This window comes from Capsicum annuum, chromosome 10 (genome assembly GCF_002878395.1).
Source record: "Capsicum annuum cultivar UCD-10X-F1 chromosome 10, UCD10Xv1.1, whole genome shotgun sequence".
NCBI lineage: Eukaryota > Viridiplantae > Streptophyta > Magnoliopsida > Solanales > Solanaceae > Capsicum > Capsicum annuum.
In genome coordinates this window covers 194,659,116-194,681,004 of record NC_061120.1, presented here as the reverse complement: position 1 = coordinate 194,681,004, position 21,889 = coordinate 194,659,116, and the positions used below count along the sequence as shown (strand labels likewise).

The 21,889-nt window shown below is 33.3% G+C and overlaps 1 long non-coding RNA gene across 1 annotated transcript; it reads left to right on the top strand.

Annotated features, from left to right (window-relative positions):
• The first annotated feature begins 16,315 nt into the window (after nt 1-16,315).
• LOC124888070 lies at nt 16,316-18,345 on the top strand. The gene is made up of 3 exons (XR_007046002.1): nt 16,316-16,411; nt 17,027-17,100; nt 18,185-18,345. It is a non-coding gene; the product is annotated as an uncharacterized LOC124888070 (long non-coding RNA).
• The last annotated feature ends 3,544 nt before the right edge of the window (nt 18,346-21,889 follow it).

The window sequence follows — 21,889 nt, the reverse complement described above, 5'->3', positions numbered from 1 at the left end:
GAAGCACACTTCATTAAAACTTTTCTACATACATAAGCTACAAAAGAATGGTGATATCAACGTGCAACAGATTCGTTCAAGTAAAAATATGGCTGATTTATTCACCAAGTCTTCTCTAATTACAACTTTTAAGAAGATGGTGCACAAGATCGGGATGCAAAGGTTCAAGGATGTTCTTATTAGGGGGAGTTAATACGCGCTGTACTCTTTTTCCCTTACGAGATTTTGTCCCACTGGGTTTTTCTTGTAAGGTTTTTAATGAGGCAGCCGATATGCGTATTGTTAGAAATGTACACTCTTTTTTTCTTCACTAGATTTTTTTTCTTACTAGATTTTTTCTAGTAAGGTTTTAACGAGGCACATTATCTATCTAGACATTCAAGGGAGAGTGTTATAAATGTATTTACATTATAGTGAATGTCTATCAAGATCTAATAAGATCTAGTTGATATCTATCAGGATTTGATGTATTTGTCTTTTAGTGTGAAACTAGGGGCAAATTCCCCCTATAAATAGAAGGGCTTCCTTTATTGTAAATCATTCCTCAAGAGAAGAACTTCATTGTAAATCATTCCTCAAGAGAAGAAATAAGATTTACTCTCTCTATTCTCTCTACTCTTCTTCTTTATTCTTTCTTATTTTATAACAGATAATAAATATAAACTAAATCAATTAATAAATTCAAATTATGAACTATAAGGTCTAACTATATGGAACATAATACAGTAAATTTTTCTCTCGGCAGACGTATAGCACAATTTTTCTTTTGAAGTTCACTAAGGAGTTAATATTATTGAAGTTCAATCCATTTTGATCTTTTTATCACTGTTTTTGGCCTTCTAGATCTACCTCTCTTGGATTTTTATGCGTGTGTGTAGCTCCCGCGTCTGTGTGTGTACGTTGTGATTTTTGCGAGTGAATTTTCTGTGTGTGTGCATTTTTCGGATAGGTGAGTTTTTTCTGGTGATGTGTATGTATATCCGATTTTGACGATGGAGGAGTCTCCTTTTTTTTGAAAATTTTTTAGTGGGTTCTCTTTCAACTGTCTGTGTATTCAAAAAAACATGGAGATGATGATCCCCCTTTGTGCATATGTTCTGTGTGTGTATCTGGGTGTGTGTTGTATGATCTCTGGTGAGTATGTGTGTATGCTTTGTGAGGTTTTCGAGAAGATGACCCATTTGGGGTGTGTGTGTGTGATGAAATTGTATTTAATTTCAATTCAATAATGGAGCAACCACGGTGAATAAAATAATATGAACTTAATAAAAGTCAAATTTCAAGAATTAAGAATCAAGATTTTGGTGAAAAAAATGGTTAAAAAAATGACGAAAAGTGATGAAAAGAATAATAATGGAGAAAAAAGTAAATAAAAATTAATTTGTAGTATTACCAATGTTGTTTGATGTTATTTTCTTATTGAATTTGTAGTATTACTAGTGTTTTGGAATTATTTGTAGTATTACCAGTGTTGTTTGTAGGAGGAATATGGTTGTAATGGTGAAAATAATGAAAATGGAGAAGAAAGAGCGCATGTATTACACCTCCCAACGCCAAAACTGGATATAGCATTTCGGGGGTTAAGTAATTCCACTTTAAAAAAGTCTAGGGGATAATAGGACCCCCGCAAAATTTAATATGCTCAATTGAAAATTCAGGCAAAGTTTAGATATTTTTGTGAGTATTCTCCCTTATTATTATTATTAGATTTACGACACATACGTTGCACATGTGATATATTTATTATTGAATTTTTTTATCGTTGAATTATTATGTTGATAATTTGATGAGTTTTATTTGTGGCACTTTGTCCTATAAAATTGACCATCTAATATGTTTTCCTTACTATTACAATTTGATAGGACTTATCAATGTATGTTACATTCATTGATCCTATGAATGTGAATGAGGTCTTAATATCTATAATACATTATGTAAGTAATCATCTATGGCTCTAATATGGATTAAGTTCAAATTGGAAGAGCAAAATTTTAATATGTTTGTGCAATGTGCGTTGTGAAGCGCTTGTTACGTAAATTAAGTTGGATAATCATTAAAATCTGAAGTGAATTCTGTAGATGCTAAACCAAGGATGGTAGCAATGTATACTAGTATTTACAACTTTCAATTTCAGTTTTTTGAGTTCATGGATATTGACATCGAATTGCCATGGTTGTTTTTGTTTTTGAAGAGGTTGCATTGTAGTTGTGGCAATGCATGCATAGGGACGTTATTTTTGTTTAGTTTTGGATATGTTGTCTTATCGGTACAATTTGACAAAACTTTGAAATAAATAACTTATCACAAAATAATATAGTCATGTCTTTGTTCTGCCTACTCAGAAAATTGATGATATCATTACATCGTTGCAAAATATTAGTAGAATAGATACATTCTGATAAAGTTGAATGCAAAAGATTATGTCACACCTTATTCATTTGAGCCTACGAAATCAACATAATGAAAGTATAATTAGATACATCTAATTTATATATTTATTTATATTTGATTAATTTGAAATATGTTAGACATCATATCTCACCTAATACTTATAGACGGTATTTCTTGTGTATAGTCTTTCGATCTGGTTGTTCTGTCATAACCAAAACTCTTGTTCTTTATCATTCATATTCCTCTTGAAAGTGACACATACAATTGCCCATGTGAGAAAATATGTTGTGGTAGATACAATCTAATATTTGGTGTTGTTTGTCCTTGTGCTTTATTTATCTTCATTGCAAAATAAAGACGTATTGAAAACTACTTTCGCATAAATTTAAAAGAATATCCTTCATAATCAGGTGGAGATAGTTGTATTCATGAAATAAACACATGGTTGGTAGCATATTGACCAACTTTTATTTTGACATGTATGATATTATTGTCAAAACCTCTGCAAATTAATTGTGTTCCATTGTATAAACCATTTGATGGGTTGATATTCCTAAGCATCATGATGAGTACATTTTCTTTCAAAACCAGCCTATTATATATAATTAAAATTATCAAAATAGTTTATTTATAGACAACTATTTTTTAGCCATATGTTTTTAGCCTATATGGTGGTAGTCCATTTGGTGTTAAGGTATCCAGATGTTCTTCTTGATAGTAATAGTTGGTATCATCTTCAGCAAAGTCAAAACTGATATATGTTTTTCTTTTACAGAAAATTTGTCTTTTAACATTTCATTTAGTTGATCTACAAATTCATTTTGACTTGCTAAGATAGCCCTTTTGATTATAAACTTTGCAGATTCGTAATTTTTATGTAGAGATGGATAAATTTCTCTTATCAAGCAGTCTTCGGGTGTACAGACACCGTTGTGTTTGACAATCATTTGATTTAGAAGAACAATTAAATTGTTCTTTAATGTTTTTTCTTCCCCATTTTCAAGACAAAGTAAGAAGTCACTGAATGTTGAATCTATTCTTGCTCTCATATTTGTTGTGAAATGAATTTTTTGCATTAAAGGCCACAAATTGGATCTCACCAAACTTGCATCCATTATCTCTACTCTAGTTGATTTAGGTACTATAGGCAGTACTTGTTGAAAATCGCCTCCAAAGACCATAACTTTTCAATCAAAAGGTTCATCGTTATCCATTATATCACGAAAGCTTCTATCAACTATTTCAATTGTGTGTCGCTTGGCCATGGGTGCTTCATCCCATATTAGTAATTGTGCTTGTCTAATCAGTTTAGAACAACCACCTTGTTTTAATATATGTGTCATTGTTTAGTCATTTGTTTGTGGTGGTATTTCAAATCTTGAGTGAGCTGTTCGACCTCCAGGTAATATTGTTGCTGCTACACCACTGGTTGTCGATTCTAATGCTATCATACCTCTGAATCTAACATTTTCTAGTAATGCACGATATAGAACTGTATTTCCAGTTCCCTAGGTCCATATACAAAGAACAATCTCGGTGTTTATTTGTTAATACATAGTAGCATGATGTTGAAAGTTTATGCTTGTTCTCGATTTAGCATTGATAGTGCATCAACATCTTCTACTGGGACCTTCACAAACAATTTTTACATTATTTCTCTACATTCAAATTGGGCACTTTGATGAACTATTTGATTTATCTGAGGCATATCATATTTTTCAACACTTGTACTCATACTCTCCAAATAATAATTGATACTTTTCATTGTACATTGTAGTTGAGCTTCAGCTGAATTGCCATGCATCCTTTGAAAATCTTCAGACATATCTGTGTAATATGTGTCCCATAGATTCCTAACATCATTTGGCTGCAGTGAACTAAAATCGTCGCAAACAATCTTCGAATAACTGAAGGTATCTTGAACAAAGAAGCCTCACGTAAATAGTCTAAAATGATATTATTCAATTCTAATAGCCCCCTTTCTTTGGCTGCAACCTTGAAAGTATCACATTGTTTTCCTTTAACAGTTCATAAGTCTTCAAATGAAGTTGCCTCTAGTACGTGATTTAGCAAAATCTCTCATAATACCTTTCATCTTCTCTTGGATTAGCTTGCAAATTGATTATATTTGCTAGTTTATGTTATTTTTGAAATTAAAAGTACAACTTAAATAAGTAATTTATGCTTATTTGATATTTATTGGGCCAATGACAGAGCGAGACTTTCTTTTCATCTAAATTTTTGATTGGGAGTTCCAAACATAATGTTCTGGGAATTCCTTATATATCTACTCTCAAGCCTCAATGTTTATTGAACTTGTCCTAAAATACTCGGTAAGCATAGTTTGCATTACAAATTCTTAACACGTGATAGTTTGTAGATTTTGCTTCTTCTAGTAGTACACTATGTGTCATTTAAGAAATTACTAACATAGAAATTACTAACATCAATATCCATTTTGTTTAGTGGCTAATATTTCCTACTATACATGCAACATGGTTAAGAAAATTTAAAATACCTGATTGTGTGTCTAGGAGATGTAACTGAAGGTTAATAACTGCCGGTTATATTTCACTTAAATTAAACTCATATATTCTCTATAGTGCTTCTAGTGGAGACACCCAATGTGCATCTTGGAATCTTATTATTTCAGCAATGATTTTTCCCCATCGTCAGACTCAATGTAAACTACACATTTATCATGACCTTTATATATATACTTGCATAGATACTTTATGGCTTTAACTCCTGAGCAAACCTATACATTAATATGGCAATTATAACTTGTCAACAAATAAGAATTATAAGGCAAATCCATTGATTATTCATTTTCATTCCATGAACATCCACTGTTCCAATAGTCTATTTTCTTTTTTCAATGATGGGATTTACTGTAACTAGCATACAAATCAAATCTAGAGAGTGGACACTTAAATTAGAGATATGCATAAGTAATTGAAGATAAAATAACGGATAATTTAAATAAATCATTACCAAATGAAGTGTCATTTGGAAAATTCTCAGCACGCTCAAACGATACAAAATCATTAGACAAATTGTGGGTTGAAACGTCATGAACGGACAACTTAATGATGGTGTTATCTGTAAATGATAATTCTAGTTCTTTGTCCCCTAGTATTGATTTAAACAACATTTTATGTCATCAATCAAGTCAATATGAATGATAGTATAACTAATACAACTTAAATGATATTATCTCTTAGTCGACTAATATTATAGTCCTAAAAGAGCCTTCATTCATTGCATTCTTATAAGGTATTATTGATTCCCGTCGAATGCTAATACTTTCATAACTAAGTCTATGGAGTATTTGAGTATCTTGTTAATAGGTACACTTTGTTTTGATAATTCCGCTTCAGTCGGCATATTGGATGAGCCTAAATGTTTGAGGTACATAATTAAAAAATAAGTACGTTAACAAAGAAAGAAAAAAATGACAGATATTTAAATACCACAGATTTCTTGTTTCAAAGATAAATCAAATTTTAAATGTAGAAATTACACAGGGAACAAAATCCTATAGCAAAATTATATGACGGGATTCAAACGTACTGAAATAGACTATGGTTATATATATGAGATTGTTTATAGTTTTGGCCAGAGTTGTGTGTAGCATGCTATATTAATTCTTGAGTCTTAAGTTTTGATGGTAAACTCGTATAATTAGGGTAGAAGTTTTTCTTAAAATATCTACTACAAGTAACGGGTACAGATCTACGAATAAACAACTATTTGTTACTACGATGTATAGAGAAAAAGATTTATCAATTTATGAAGATATACGGTTGAAGATAAAATTTCAATTGATTCTTTATGATGGGTGAAAACAATATAGGTAAATACATAGTTGAGTATGTCTATAGATTAACGATATTGAATGAAACTTACAATTTTTAATTGCAAAAGCCGTTATTGCAGAGAACTTAGAAAGCATTGCAAATGTAGAAAATAGAGGCAGCAGAGCAGATGATCTGGCAAGCTGTGAATCTAATAGCTTGTTACAAAGACCAAGCTCTGTTAGAGTCTCTAACTGTAATTAATTAGCTATGATGGGAAAATCTTAAATTGTATAGTGAAAACATTGTGAATGAAACTTACAATTTTTTAATTGCAGAAGTCGTTGCAGAGAACTTTGAAAGTATTACACATGTAGAAAATAGAGGCAGCAGAACAAATGATCTGGCCGTTGTGACACTAATAACCTGTTGGAGAAACCAAGCCCTATTAGAGTCTTTAACTGTAATTATTTAGCAATGAGGAAAAAATCTAAAATTGTATAGTGAAAGCATTGAGAATGTGACTGAAGAAGTTAATTGAACCTTAAGAAATTCATAGAAGATGAATTTTGATGAGGAATTATCATCAATGTACTTTGTTTTATAGATGGTGAAACGAAGTGGTGGCAACGCTTGGGAACGTACTGTTTCCCAGAGTATGCAACTAATGAGAGGAGGAAGGTGTTGTGCGATGCGTTACGTGTGAGGCATGTCTTGAATTTTGAAGCATTATTTTGAATATTGTGTGTAGGATTAGTAGGTTTTATTTAACTAATTAGATTTTGTCAGAGAAATTATGATGAAAAATTATAACACGATAATACGCTTTTTGAAGATAGTTGGAGTCTCTCCCACGAGCAAACGGAAGAACAAGTGACAACTCTTATCTTCGGGATTCAACTAAGCCACAAAACAAGTAGCATTTAAGAATGTTGCTCTTCTATTCTTGAATTGGTGATTTCACCATTTGATCAATGTCTCTCAAGTGTTTTTTCAAGGAGAAAGTAGTTTTGAGTGCTTGTCTTTTCAAGCCAAAGAAAGCAATATTTATAGGATGAAAGTTTCATGCATGGGAAGTATATTAATTAAGTAATAGTTAATAGGTTCATGTATATTTTAAAACAAAAAAAATGTCATTCTTTCAAGAACCTATAACGTAAAACTTAATGAATAATGAATTTGTCAAATACATTTTCTTTGTAACTCAAAACTTATGAATAATGAATTTATCAAATTCATTTCCTTTGTAACTCAAAACTTTAAGTGCTGCATTTGTTTCAAAACTAATTGAAACATAACTCTTAAAAAATCTTTAACCGATGTATTTGTTTCAAAATTTATTGAAACATAAAATCAACAATCCCCCACTTGTTTCAAGAAATTTTATCTTTAAAAAACAAAATTCATTTGAGACATCAATCTAGCAACATGCATCAATAATGGTGTCTTTTGGACTTGAACCATTAGCTAGTGAAGACTTTCTAAATCATTGACTACTTAGTGAACAAATCTTGAACTATACCGATAAGTCCTTCTTGTATATATCTAAACGTTATTGAATCCATAATTTTGTGAACTCATCTACTTCACACTTTTCTGTATTAACCTCAAACCATGTTGCTTAGCTATTTTTTAAATGTGTACTTTAATACTCGACCCCCATGCTCTTCTCTATATGGTCTAGTACTGGGTGCGTGAAGATTTGATAAAATGAAAAAAATATGCAATGGGAAGACGTTGTTTCTGATTTTATGAAGTTCATGAAAGAAACTGTAATGTGACATTATTTGTTAGTGTTCTGAACAAAGTTAATTTTATTGGGCCGATTTAATTGTCGAAGATTTTTATTTTTAATGCCGACAAAATTAGAATCTGAAGCGGTTTAATAAAGGGCTTGGTGTTAGGCAACCTGTTTATGTTGATTATGTCGAAGCTTTGTCTTTCTGTTGTCTCTTGTCCCCCTTCTTAGTTCTAGTATTATCCCTTGCTGCGACTTACCTTTTTCTAATGTCCCTCGATTTACTTTTTCTATTCCAATGTAATTATAATTCCAGTGTAATGGAAAGATTTGGTGGAGAGGGAGTTTAAAAAATTGTTCAGTGTTAGTTGAATGCGGCTAATTTTAGCTCCAACAGTTCTAAGCGTGCTAAGGACTATTGTCATTGTCATGCTCACGGAGCGTCTTTTGATCCAATTGTACTCTTGATGACATTCTTGGTATCTGTTCGTCTGATTCATGCTTAGTATCGATATATGATAAAAGGGTTGTTGATTCGAGCTAAGATAAACAGATTAACATACCCGAGATGGTCAACCACTCAAACTTTTTTTTTTACCTTCGATTACCTAATTTTTGAACAAAAATTTGGTAGTGCAACTGCCTCTGAAATGGGGTGTTCAAGAAAAACTGAATAACCCAAATGGGTATCTCAGTTTATGGCTCAAATTTCTGTTCAACAGACATGCAAAGAGAAACCAACATACGCAGTGGCTACAAATAAATCAGTTTGCAAATGGATGTCATACCGGGTCGCCCTACCACGATACGAGTTAGATATTATCAACGTAATGAAGTAGATTATAGCCTAGAGAGATGCAAATCAGCATCACAACCCATATTTCACATCATTTATGTTCCGAACTCTTGAATAAACAGTTATCTTGTTGTGTCATTTCTACGTTACAGAAAGAATACACACAAAAAGAAAGACCATATATAGTTTCCTTTGCCCTTTTTGAGCTAAAGGGTTGTTGCATTTAAGAAAAAATATATCGTAGGCATATCGGAGATGGTCAACTACATTGAAAAATCCTCATTTTTCTCTGATTACCTCAACTTTGAGCTAAAAATTAGTGGTGAGCTGCATCAGAATAATAGGTTATTCAACAACGCTGAAGAACCCAATTAGGCTTTCTAGTAAAATGTAACAACTCTTCCGGTCGTTTATGAAATTTTCTCATCTTTTCTATTTTAGCTCTCCCTGTAGTTGGTGTACGTGAATTATGACTCATGGGATTAGTAACAATTCTTGAGGTGTTCAGAAGTTGTTGAAGTCATTAGTTGGATTATAGAGTTTTAATAAATTTAAATTTAATTACAGGCAACTTTTGGTTAAGACGACCTTAACTTAGAATTTTGATATTTTTAATAATTTCGGAACATACTTTTTAGTTAATTTACGTATTTAACATACTTCTATAGGATTTTGAATAAATTTTACGAATTTATTAAAAGTTTGAAATATATTTAGATAATATGTGTAATTAGTAATTTAATGAGTCAAAATTCATTATTTTGTTTCCCTATATCATATTATTCCATTCCAGTTAATTAAATTAGTGGGTTTAACTTCTCCATATTAAAACAACATCTTAAACACAAGAGTGACGGCTAAATAAGGGCATACAACATTGACCGAATTGGGAAAAGGAGAATTACGATCAACCTCAGGTAAAGTTTTACAATTTATATGCTATGAAAAAATTGTATAAACTGATGCGTGCATGTGAATAGGAGTTAGATGAGAAATCATTGGAATGGTTGTATCGGTGCATTTGGTGGGTTTCTCAAGGAATTTGACAATTGCCTAGTTACTAAATCAGTTGGTTAACCTTAGACTAAATTATATTAAATTAATATATACAGTAGTTCAAAAGTATGTTTAATTATTAGGTGAGATGTAAAGTGAATTATAGTTATTGATTGGTTTGGTAACTTGACAACATGTAGTATTATTCCAGCAGTAATAATACTCATCGTATCACTCCCATAAAGAGTTGATAGTACATCACTGTAACAACTATCAAGGTAGTCATTAGTTAACAAATACAATAATATTACACTTTTCATATTTTGATGGTCTAACAGAGAATGTTTTCGTCTTTAGTTTTACTTTTAGTTCCGAGAATTGTCACATGAATATCAACTATAATTTTGATAAATTAAGATCTTAGGCCTAGGACTTTAGAGTAAAGACTCTTGATTTTTTTGGGATCGAATAACGATACGTTTCAGTCCAACTTCAACGCCCGTTTTACAATCTTATAAAGATTATATATTTGAATAGATTTTGACTATTTCAGAACTTTGAGGAAGGGCAAGGCACTTGCGGACTAACTACTTTTGGATTCGTTGGTTGAGGTAGGTTATGGTTTAATTGGATTTTAGACTCGACTTAATTGAGTGTATGATCCTAAATTAGATACTAGTTGATTGGTATTCAGATATACTTAAAATTGTTGATGTTTGGAATTGATGCGTGGATAAGTGATTATTGAAAATTTACTTGATGGAATTGTCTTATGACTTTAAGTATACTTGTAAACTTGGTGCATTGTGTTGTATGTTGTGAGGTAGTGTAAATTTGATATTGATATTACATGTTTATGTTGGATCGGGTACCACACCGGTACGGATATGTATATGTTGCATCGGGTACCACATCGGTATGGATATGTATATGTTGGATCGGGTACCACGCCGGTATGGATATGTATATGTTGGATTGGGTACCACGCCAGTATAGATATGTATATGTTGGATCAGGTACCACGCCGGTACAGATATATGTATGTCGGATTGGGTACCACACCGGTATGGATATTTATATGTCAGATCGGGTACCACGCCGGTACGAATATTTATATGTTGGATCGGGTACCATGCCAGTACGAATATTTATTTATTGGATCGAGTACCACACCAGTATGGATATTTATATGTTGGATCGGGTACCACACTGATACGAATATGTATATGTTGGATCGGGTACCAGACCGGTACAAATATGTATATGTTGGATCGGGTACCACGCCGGTACGGTACATGAACATAGATCGTTCCCTGCAGGTTATGACTATTTGGGTAAAAATAAGTCCCATAGCATGTGTGTACGTATTTGTGTTAATTCTGTGGATGTTTACAGTATGGTTGATACGCTTGATGGTTATGTGGCTTATTTGTGAGCACTGTTTGACCTGTTGTTGTTGTATTGTTGATTCATTGAATATTTGTTATGTGACGAATCCTATCAACTTCTTATCTGATTTATGTTGTGTACATGCTATTAAATTGAGTTGGCCTATGATACCTACCCGTATATAGTGGTTTGTACTGATACTACCCTGTACTCTTTTTTTGTTGAGTGCAGAAAGTGTTCTAGAGGCTCAGACATGACCTCACCTCTAGAGTTTGATAGCAGATCTTGATCTAAGGCTGGGCACTCCATCTCCAGGCTGCCATGGGTCATCTTATTTATTCTTGTTTATCTTTCAGACAATGAAAACATTCTTTATTTACTTTCTTTTGGATATCTCCTTAGACATGATCTTTGTTAGTAGTTCTTGTACGATGAATTTTGGGTCTTGAGAATTTTTGTAAGTAGTTTGTTTGACTTCTGAATTAATAACGATTAGTCTTGGATTATGGTTATTATGTTGATTTTATAATAATATCATCTTAATAGTGACTAAGTGATTGAGTAATGGTTCGGTTTAGATGGTTTTCCCACTGAAAGATTAGTATGGGTGCCACTCATGGCCATTTGGGTCGTGACAAAGTTGGTATCAGAGTCCTAGGTTCGTCGATCTCGTCGTACAATAACATGTCTAGTAGAGTCTTGCGGAACGGTACAGAGACGTCTGTGCTTTTCTTCGAGAGGCTATAGGGCACTTGGAAAATTAAAATTCTTCTTTCTTACGTGCTATTACTTGATTTCAATTGGTATCTGGCGATTTCAATTGGTATCTGATTTTTTCATTCTTATTCTCGAAGATGGGTGCGATGGAGTGAGTCACATTAGGAGGTTTTTTCTTAATTTGAGAAATTATGGTTAGTTTGGCTAGTAGTAAGCTTCTTGAGCTCTAGTTCTAGCAGGTAGGGAAGATGGTGGTAATAGTAGAGGTCGTTCACAGAGTGGTTGTGGTGGTCATCAGGTAGGTAGGGGTGGTAATCAACCTCATCGAGGTGGTTCTCAACTGGATAAAAATGATGCTCAAATTTGTGGTGGGCCTATATCTATGCTTTTCAGGCAGGCTCGAGGCAAAGGTATTAGATGTTGTCATTACAGCTACTATTCTTGTCTGTGATCGAATGACCACTGTATTATTTGATCTTGGTTCTTTCTTCTTATATGTGTTTGTTAATTTTGCTGTGGGATTGGACATTGTGTGTGATTTACTTGAATTTTCGGTTGATGTGTCTACTCCTATTAGTGATTCTGTTGTTGTTGATAGGATTTATTGTTCTTGTTCTATTATGTTTATGGGGTATCAAACTTGGGCAGATTTTGTGATTCTAGACATAGTAGATTTTGATATAATTTTGGGTATGAGTTGGTTGTCTCTGTATCATGTTATACTGGACAGTCATGCTAAGACAGTAACCGTGGCTATGCCGGGAATGGATAGACTTAAGTAAAGGGGTGATTATAGTCCTACTCCAATGAAACTTATTTCCTTTCTGCATGCAAAGAGGTTAATTGGGAGAGGTTGTTTGGCCTTCCTAGCACATCATCGGGACGCTTCCGTAGAGGTCCCATCTATTGAGTCAGTTTCTGTGGTGTGTGAGTTTCAAGGGGGTTTTCCTGAATATTTGCTTGGTATGCCCCCAGGCTGTGACATTGATTTCTGTATTGATCTAGAGCCAAGTACTTGTCCTATTTCCATTTCCCCTATAGGATGGCTCCAGTTGAGTTGAGGAAGCTAAAGGCTTAGTTGCAGGATTTGTTGAGTAAGGGTTTTATTTGTCCGACTGCCTCTCCATGGGGTACTCCTGTCTTGTTTATGAAGAAAAAGGATGGTAATCTTCGCATATGTATAGACTATAGACAGTTGAACAAGATACATTTTGTAATAAATATTCTTTACCCTATATCGATGATTTATTTGACTAGTTGCAGGGTGTATCCGTATTTTTCTAAGATTGATTTGAGATCCGGGAATCATTAGCTTAAGATTCGACCTGTCGATATTTCTAAGACTATTTTCCGAACCCGTTATGGGCACTATGAGTTTCTTGTGATGTCTTTTGGGATAACTAATTCCCCAACTGCTTTTATGAGTTTGAAGAATGGGACATTTAAACCCTACTTGAATTCTTTCATGATTTTCTTTATTAATGATATTCTGGTTTATTCTAAGGGTAAAAAAGAACATGAAAATCACTTAAGGATTGTTCTGGGTTTGTTAGAAGAGAAAAAAACTTGATGCGAAGTTTTCTAAGTGTGGGTTCTGGTAGGCTTCTATCTACTTTTCTTCATAAATGATGTGTGATATATGTTGTGTGTAGATGTGGATGTTAGGCTTGATTATGAGTAGGATGACTTGTCCTCGATTGTTGATATTTTGAGTTTAGAAGCGGGCTTGGGACCCATAAAATAACATGTCATACCCCTTTTGAATCCTATTGCTTTCCCTTCCTAGTTTAGATTTGTTGTAGCGTGGTTATGATGTAAACTGATGTTTGGGATATGGTTTTAGCATTTGAAGCATGATTTGTATATTTACCCTTAATGGGCTAGTATGGTAGTCTTGAAACCGTAAGTTGGGTAGAGTTGACTTGAGTACCCTTGTTTCTAATCAAAGTTGCTATCTTAGGCTTGAATATGGCGCACTTGACATCTAAAAGATGAACTAGATACCTTAACCTAGTTTGGAACATAGTGTGCCTAATTATTGAAATTGAGGATTAGAAGTGGGATCGTCTGGCCCACTTAGGCCTAAACTTGTGTTAAGTCTTATAGACTTAGTTGTGGATGTTAGACATAGATGGGGCTAGTAAACCTTAGAATAAGGTTACTTCATAACTTGATAACTTGTATTGATTTCTCGGATTGTGGCTTTGAGTTATAGTTATGATACTTCTTGTAGGAGTGACATTGTGTATTTAGAGGTGATATTCCTCATAGTCATTATGTATGATCTATCGATATAAGATATCCTATAGACGATTACACGTCTATCTATATTATGCCTCCAATATGTGAGATGATTAGAGATATGTTGTGGCTTATAAATATGATTACTGATATGAGTTTCAGATATGTATATAGGCCTAAGGCCATAATTATGATGTTATGATTATTCTAGATAAATTAATGGGCCAATGATTGTGTTATGATAATGATGGAGTATCTGATGAGTGTTTATTAGTGTAAAGGATACGATTACAGTTTATGAATACATATATGTTTGTATACGCATCTCTTTGCTGGGGGACAAAGGAAGAAGCGGTAGGTTGCTTACGACTTTATTGATTGGATACTGGTGATGGAATGCATAGATTTGGTACATTCATGAGTATTATATCGATAATTAATGTGATTGTAGCTAAAATATGATCTTACGATTGTTCCACCCAATTAACGGTTAAACTATGAGGTAATTAGTTGTCTATTAGGGGATTATAGCACTTGAGGGCTAGGAATCTAATGTATTAGTTAATGAATCTTGCTTAGTTGAAATGTGGTAGCTAATGATGGTTAATGTGTGACTTATGGTGGGATCGGGTCTAGCATAGGTGAATATTAGTTGGTATTGATGACTAAGTTTATGATGTCGATTAGTCGATAAATGAGGAGTTGTGTGTTAATGAGGCTAGATAATATGAGATGTTGGTAATAAGAGGTGACTAGTTAATAACTTTGAATAGTTACTAAATGGTTAACTAATGAATAGTTAAGCAAGGATTAGTTGGTAAATGGTGATTAGATAATGAATGGTGTTAGTTAATAAAAGATGGTTAGGTGACAAGTAGTAATGTGCTTTCTAGTAATGATTAACAGATATAGAATTGATAAGAATGAATGGTGGATAAATGGCGATTTTGGTCTAGTGATGAACCTTGACTAGATGTTAGATGTTGGCTATTAAATAAATAGCGGTTAGTTGCTATCCCGTGAAAAAGGATTATGTGAAGGATAATGTTTAGGCTAATAACTAGAGGTTATATGATGACTAGCGAACTGGTGATTCTATTATAAGAAGTGTTAGTTATCTAATAACGAGTAGTTGGGAAGTATCGACTAGATAGATATTCTATGGTGATATGATTATTTTTTTTGAGTATGTTAGTGTATGTTATCCGGCAATGACTATTGTGATGATATTGATACCCGGCAAGGCCGGAGGATACTGTTGTGATGATGTTGATACCCTGCAAGGCTGGAGGATATATTTATAATATGTTGATACCCGGCAAGGTCGGAAAATACTATTGATGATTTGTTGATATCCAACAAGGCCGGAGGTTGATTACGATGATAATGGTCCTGATGAGGACAGTTATGATGAGTTGTGATATTGATTGTGTACTTTGCATTCATTTCTGCATGCGCATCACCTATCACCAGTATGCACCTATATTTATCAGCCGGTATAGGACCGTTGCATATATATGGGTGAAGAATATGCCTTGTATTGTTGTATACTGATTGAACCTTCTGAGTCTGGGGCGGTGGGGGTAGCATAGGCTCGGCTAAGTATTTGGTTGTTTGTAAGTTGAGGACTAAGAAAATTGCATTTGTGAAGGTCCAGTGGAAGAATCTTCCTATTGAGAAGGCCACTTGGGAGACCAAAGCAGAAATGCGTAGCAAGTATCCACATCTTTTTTATGATTCAGGTAATCGTTTAGTTTCCTTTCTTGTCGCTTGTTTACTCGTTCAGGGATGAATGGTTGTTCGATTGGTATCTGATGTAACGACTCTCCCGGTCATTTGTGAAATTTTCTCATCTTTCCTATTTTAGCTCTCCCCGTAGTTGGTGTACGTGAATTATGACTCATGGGATGAGTAGTAACAATTCTTGAGGTGTTCAGAAGTTATTGAAGTCATTAGTTGGATTATTGAGTTTTAATAAATTTAAGTTTAATTACAGGCAACTTTTGGTCAAGACGACCTTGACTTAGAATTTTGATATTTTTAAAAATTTTGCAACATACTTTTTAGTCAATTTACATATTTAACATATTTCTATGAGATTTTGAATTATTTTTGTGAATTTATTAAAAGTTTGGGATATTTTTAAATAATTTGTGTAATTAATAATTTAATGAGTCAAAATTCATTATTTTGTTTCCCTATATCATATAATTCCATTCCAGTTAATTAAACTAGTAGGTTAAACTTCTCCATATTAAAATAACATCCTAAACACAACAGTGGCGGCTGAATAAGGGCATACAACATTGACCGAATTGGGAAAAGGAGAGCTACGATCAACCTCAGGTAAAGTTTTACAATTTATATGCTATGAAAAATTTGTGTAAACTGATGCGTGCATGTGAATAGGAGTTAGACGAGAAATCATTGGAATGGGTGTATCTGTGCGTTTGGTGGGTTTCTCAAGAAATTTGACAATTGCCTAGTTACTAAATCAATTGGTTAGCCTTAGACTAAATTATATTAAATTAATATATACAGTAGTACAAAAGTATGTTTAATTATTAGGTGAGATGTAAAGTGAACTGTAGTTATTGATTGGTTTGGTAACTTGACAACATGTAGTATTATTCCAGCAGTAATAATACTCATTGTATCACTCCCATAAGGAGTTGATAGTACATCACTGTAACAACTATCACGGTAGTCATTAATTAACATATACGATAATGTTACACTTTTCATATTTTGATGGTCTAACAGAGAATGTTTTCGTCTTTAGTTTTACTTTTAGTTCCGAGAATTGTCATATGAATATCAACTATAATTTTGATTAATTAAGATCTTAGGCCTAGGACTTTAGAGTAAAAACTCTTGATTTTCTTGGGATCGAATAACGATACGTTTTAGTTGAACTTTACATCCGGTTCATAATCTTATAGAAATTATATATTTGAACAGATTTTGACCATTCCAAAACTTTGAGGAAGGGCAAGGCACTTGCGGACTAACTACTTTTAGATTCGTTGGTTAAGGTAGGTTACAGTTTAATTGGAGTTTAGATTTGACTTAATTGTGTGTATGCTCCTAAATTAGATACTAGTTGATTGGTATTCGGATATGCTTGAAATTATTGTTGTTTGGACTATTGATGCGTGTATAAGTGATTAGTGAAAATTTACTTGATGGAATTGTCTTATGACTTTAAGTGTACTTGTAAACTTGGTGCATTGTGTTGTATGTTGTGAGGTAGTGTAAATTTGATATTGATATTACTTGTTTATGTTGGATCGGGTACCACACCGGTACGGATATGTATATATTAGATCGGATACCACACCAGTATGGATATATATATGTTGGATCGGGTACCACACCAGTATGAATATTTATATGTTGGATCGGGTACCACACCGGTACGGATATGTAGATGTTGGATTGGGTACCACGCCGGTACGAATATGTATATGTTGGATCGGGTATCACGCCGGTACAGATATATGTATGTTGGATCGGGTACTACGCCGGTACGGATATTTATTGTTGGATCGGGTACCACGCCGGTACGGATATTTTTATGTTGGATTGGGTACTATGCCAGTACGAATATTTATATGTTGGATCTAGTACCACGTTGGTACGGATATTTATATGTTAGATCGAGTACCACGCCGGTACGAATATGTATATGTTAGATCGGGTACCACACCGGTACAGATATGTATATGTTGGAGCGAGTAACGTGCTGGTACGGATATGTATATGTTGGAACGGGTACCACGCCGGTACAGTACATGAACATAGATCGTTCCCTACAGGTCATGATTATTTGGGCAAAAATAAGTCCCATAGTATGTGTGTACGTATTTGTGTTGATTCTGTGGAAGTTTACAGTATGGTTGATACTCTTGATGGTTATGTGGCTTATTTGTGAGCACTGTTTGACCTGTTGTTGTTGTATTGTTGATTCATTGAATATTTGTTATGTGACGATGTCTGTCTACTTCTTATCTGATTTATGTTGTGTACATGCTATTAAATTGAGTTGGCCGATAATACCTACCAGTACATAGTGATTTGTACTGATACTACCCTACACTCTTTTTTTGTTGAGTGCAGAAAGTGTTCTAGAGGCTCAGACATGACCTCACCTCTAGAGTTTGATAGTAGATCTTGATCCAAGGGCGAGTACTCTGTCTCCAAGCTGCCATGGGTCATCTTATTTGTTCTTGTCCATCTTTCGGACAATGAAAACATTCTTTATTTACTTTATTTTTGAATATCTCCTTAGACATGATCTTTGTTAGTAGTTCTTGTACGATGACTTTCGGGTCTTGGAAATTTTTGTAAGTAGTTTGTTTGACTTCCGCATTAATAACGATTAGTCTTGGATTATAATTATTATGTTAATTTTATAATAATATCATCTTAATAGTGACTAAGTCATTGGGTAATGGTTCGGTTTAGATGGTTCTCCCACTGAAAGATTAGTGTGGGTGCTATTCATGGCCATTTGGATCGTGACATAAAACTTGAGGACTCAAATTTTGTAATTCTACAAACACGTAAAGAGAAACCAACACACACCATGGCCGCAGATACATAGGTTTGCAAATGTGCTGTATGGATTGCTCCGCCAAGATACAAATCGTATCTTATCAACACACTGAAGTAGATTATAGCCCCAAAACAAGCAAATAAGCATCAAAACCTATATTTTTACATCAATCCACATCATTTTGGTTCAAAATTCTTGAAAAAGCAGCTACTTTAAAGAAGTACAAAAAGTAAAAGAAAAAGGCATTAAAAATTATCTGGAATTCTATGGCAAAACATCAAAATAATTCTTGATCTTTTCTTTTTCTCAAAGGATGTTTGTTTTGTATGAGTGGAGAAGAAATTATAGGCATGGCAGAGAGTGGGAAACCACCCTTTACAAAAAATTCATATCTTTGATGTCTCATGCTTCCTTTCTGAGCCAAACTATAGTAAGGGTTCTGCCATAAGCATCATCACAGCCTCATTTGGCAGATGGAATCTTCTCCACCGGTAGGTATTTGGACAATCTCAAGCAACTTTCAACAAAAAAACTATAACAACAAATTCTGTTAAATCCCACAAACATACGCAAAGAGGGATGTTTAGTATAAGATTATTGAATACAAGAAACAGTAGTAGCACTTCTCAAAACAGTAGTATAAGTCTGTTATTGTTTCATTTTACTTTTGTCCAATGATCATAAAGAAATTAGTGAACTCTATAGTGATTTTTTGAGTTATATTTTAATTTTAATGCAGATATTTAATCAACCTCAATCTATAATAGAGGAAGGGGAACAATGTGCATCGACAACCTCGGTTAATCTAATGTGAAGTAAACTATTTAGTTTTATAGAGGATGAGAAGGGTGGGACATCGACAACTTGTGTTTGAGAACAGATGTGTGCAGATTTGAAAGTATATCAGATGCACAACTATTACGTTTTAACTGGAGATGGAGATGTTTGCAGTTTTGAAATATGGATGTTTACAATAAACACATAGATTGAAGGTATAGATCATCATATTGCAGAAGGTATAGATTGAAGAGAAAATATATGACCAATTGGAGCTGTCAAAGAATACGACGGTTGGCAATGAGCACATGAACTCGGAGAAAGAAGGTAAGTTATTTTGGGGAAGAGAATTTATCAGTTTATGTTGAGCAAGAGTTTACATTTAACAACAAATAACTACAAAACAAAATAATTATTAGTGAATTGATGTTTTGGTTTGAGGCACAGAATGTTTGGGTAAAGAGAAATAACAGGGCATACCTATTTGTTTCAGAAAAAATTAGAGATTCGGGAGAAAATTGTCATCTGAGTTGGTGCATGTAGCGAAGCGTATGCTTGCATCTGTTCACCATGGTGTCTATCTAAGTTGAGAGACATGGAAGTAGCGTCTATTCACATAGTAGAGTTATTAGGTCTACTAGATGTCGAGGCCCGTGCCAGCACGGGCTCAATATATATTATCTTTTATTTCAATTTATGTGACACAGATAGAATTTAGATAATCATATTTTTAGATATTTAGTTGTCAACTATTATAATTTTTATGTAATTTTTAAATAATATAGGTTACTCTCCTTACCTAAACTTTTGTTGCATTGATAGTCAATTATATTTTAAAAATAGTTTGAGGTTTTAATTATTGTGATTTATAATCCGTTTTCTTCTATTCTAACTTAAGTGACACTGAGATAATTTTGAAAGCCAATCATATACCATGATTGAAGTAGCGAAGCAAAAATGTCTTAAATGACTCATAATAACTAATTAGAAATGATATAGTAAAATTGCTACAAAAAATATTTAAGTGGGTCTCATATGAGATGTCAAGTTAATTTAAAACAACAAGAGTTAATTTGTGTCTATTTTTCCTTTTTCATTTAATATTATTAAATTCTTAATACTTAGATGAGTTATAATAATTAATTAGGTGTGATATAATAAAATTACGATTGAAGCAGCTAAAGCAGACATGTTTTAAATGTCTAATTTACTTTTTCTATTAAACATGATTAATTTTCTAATATGTAAGATCCAATCAAATATCACGATGTGGTGAATCAGACATGTATTAAATAACTCATAGAGAAAAGACATCACCCCCCCCCCCCAACTTGTCGCCAAAACTTACTTTAGACCCTAAACTAATCGGGCAATTATTTACCTCCCTTAACAACTTTAAAGTGAATTAAATTCACCCCCTACGGCTGACGTGGGCAAAAAAAAAGCGAGTGAATTTTTTTTTCAAAAAAAGAGCCCACTTTATTATTATTATTATTGTTATTATTATTATTATTATTATTATTATTTATTATTATTATTATATATATATATATATATATATATATTTAAATAAAATTAAAGAAAAAACAAGAACCCATCTCACCAAACTTTCATCTTCTTTGTCGTAACAATCCCCTTCCCCACTCCCAACACTCCGTTTCTTCATCTTCTTCATACCCCATCCTGTTTCTTCGTCTTCTTCATAACCCCCTTCCTATCAAGTTCCGATTGATCCAAAACTTCATCTTTCGACAACCAAAAAGGATTCAAGATTGATGAACAAGTTTGGTTCTTGGCCAAGAATTCCATGTCATATGAATACCATCAATGTCATTTTTGAATTTGGGACTGCTTGTGCCATTTCTGTTTACATTTTTAAGTAAAAAATTGAGAATTTGGGAGTTTTGGAATTTTAAGTTTTTGTTAATGTGAAGGAGTTTGAATTTGAAATTTTGTGTATTGATGTATTTTTGTGATCAACTCATGATTTTTGTGTATTGGAATTTTAGATTGAGAAGGGCTCTGTTTGAAATTTTTCAACAAAGCTAGCTTCAAAGTGCAAAGAATGGATATTTAGCAAGAAAAGAAAATGGGAACCCCGGGAATGAACTTTTTAGCAAGAAAATACATAAACATGGGGAGAAATAGGCACCCAAGAATGTATTTTTTGTTCTTTAGGTAAAATTTAAAAGAAGGGATGCAACACAAAGGGAATCAAGAATGTGTTTTTGAGAAAAAAAAAAAAAAGAAGAAGCTACCTTTAAAGTGGAATTTTGCATACTAGCAAGATTTAACAAGAGTATAGACATTAAAAATACCTTCGATTTTGAAACCAAACTTTGATTTGCTTAGGTTCGATGTTAGAAAGAATAGGAGATTCTCGAATAAGCTGCTGACAGCGCATGGAACTTGGTTTAGGACAATCATGATAAATCCTCTCAAGTGCTTCAACCTGCTCAGGTGAAAATATAAGAAATTAAAGGAGAAGG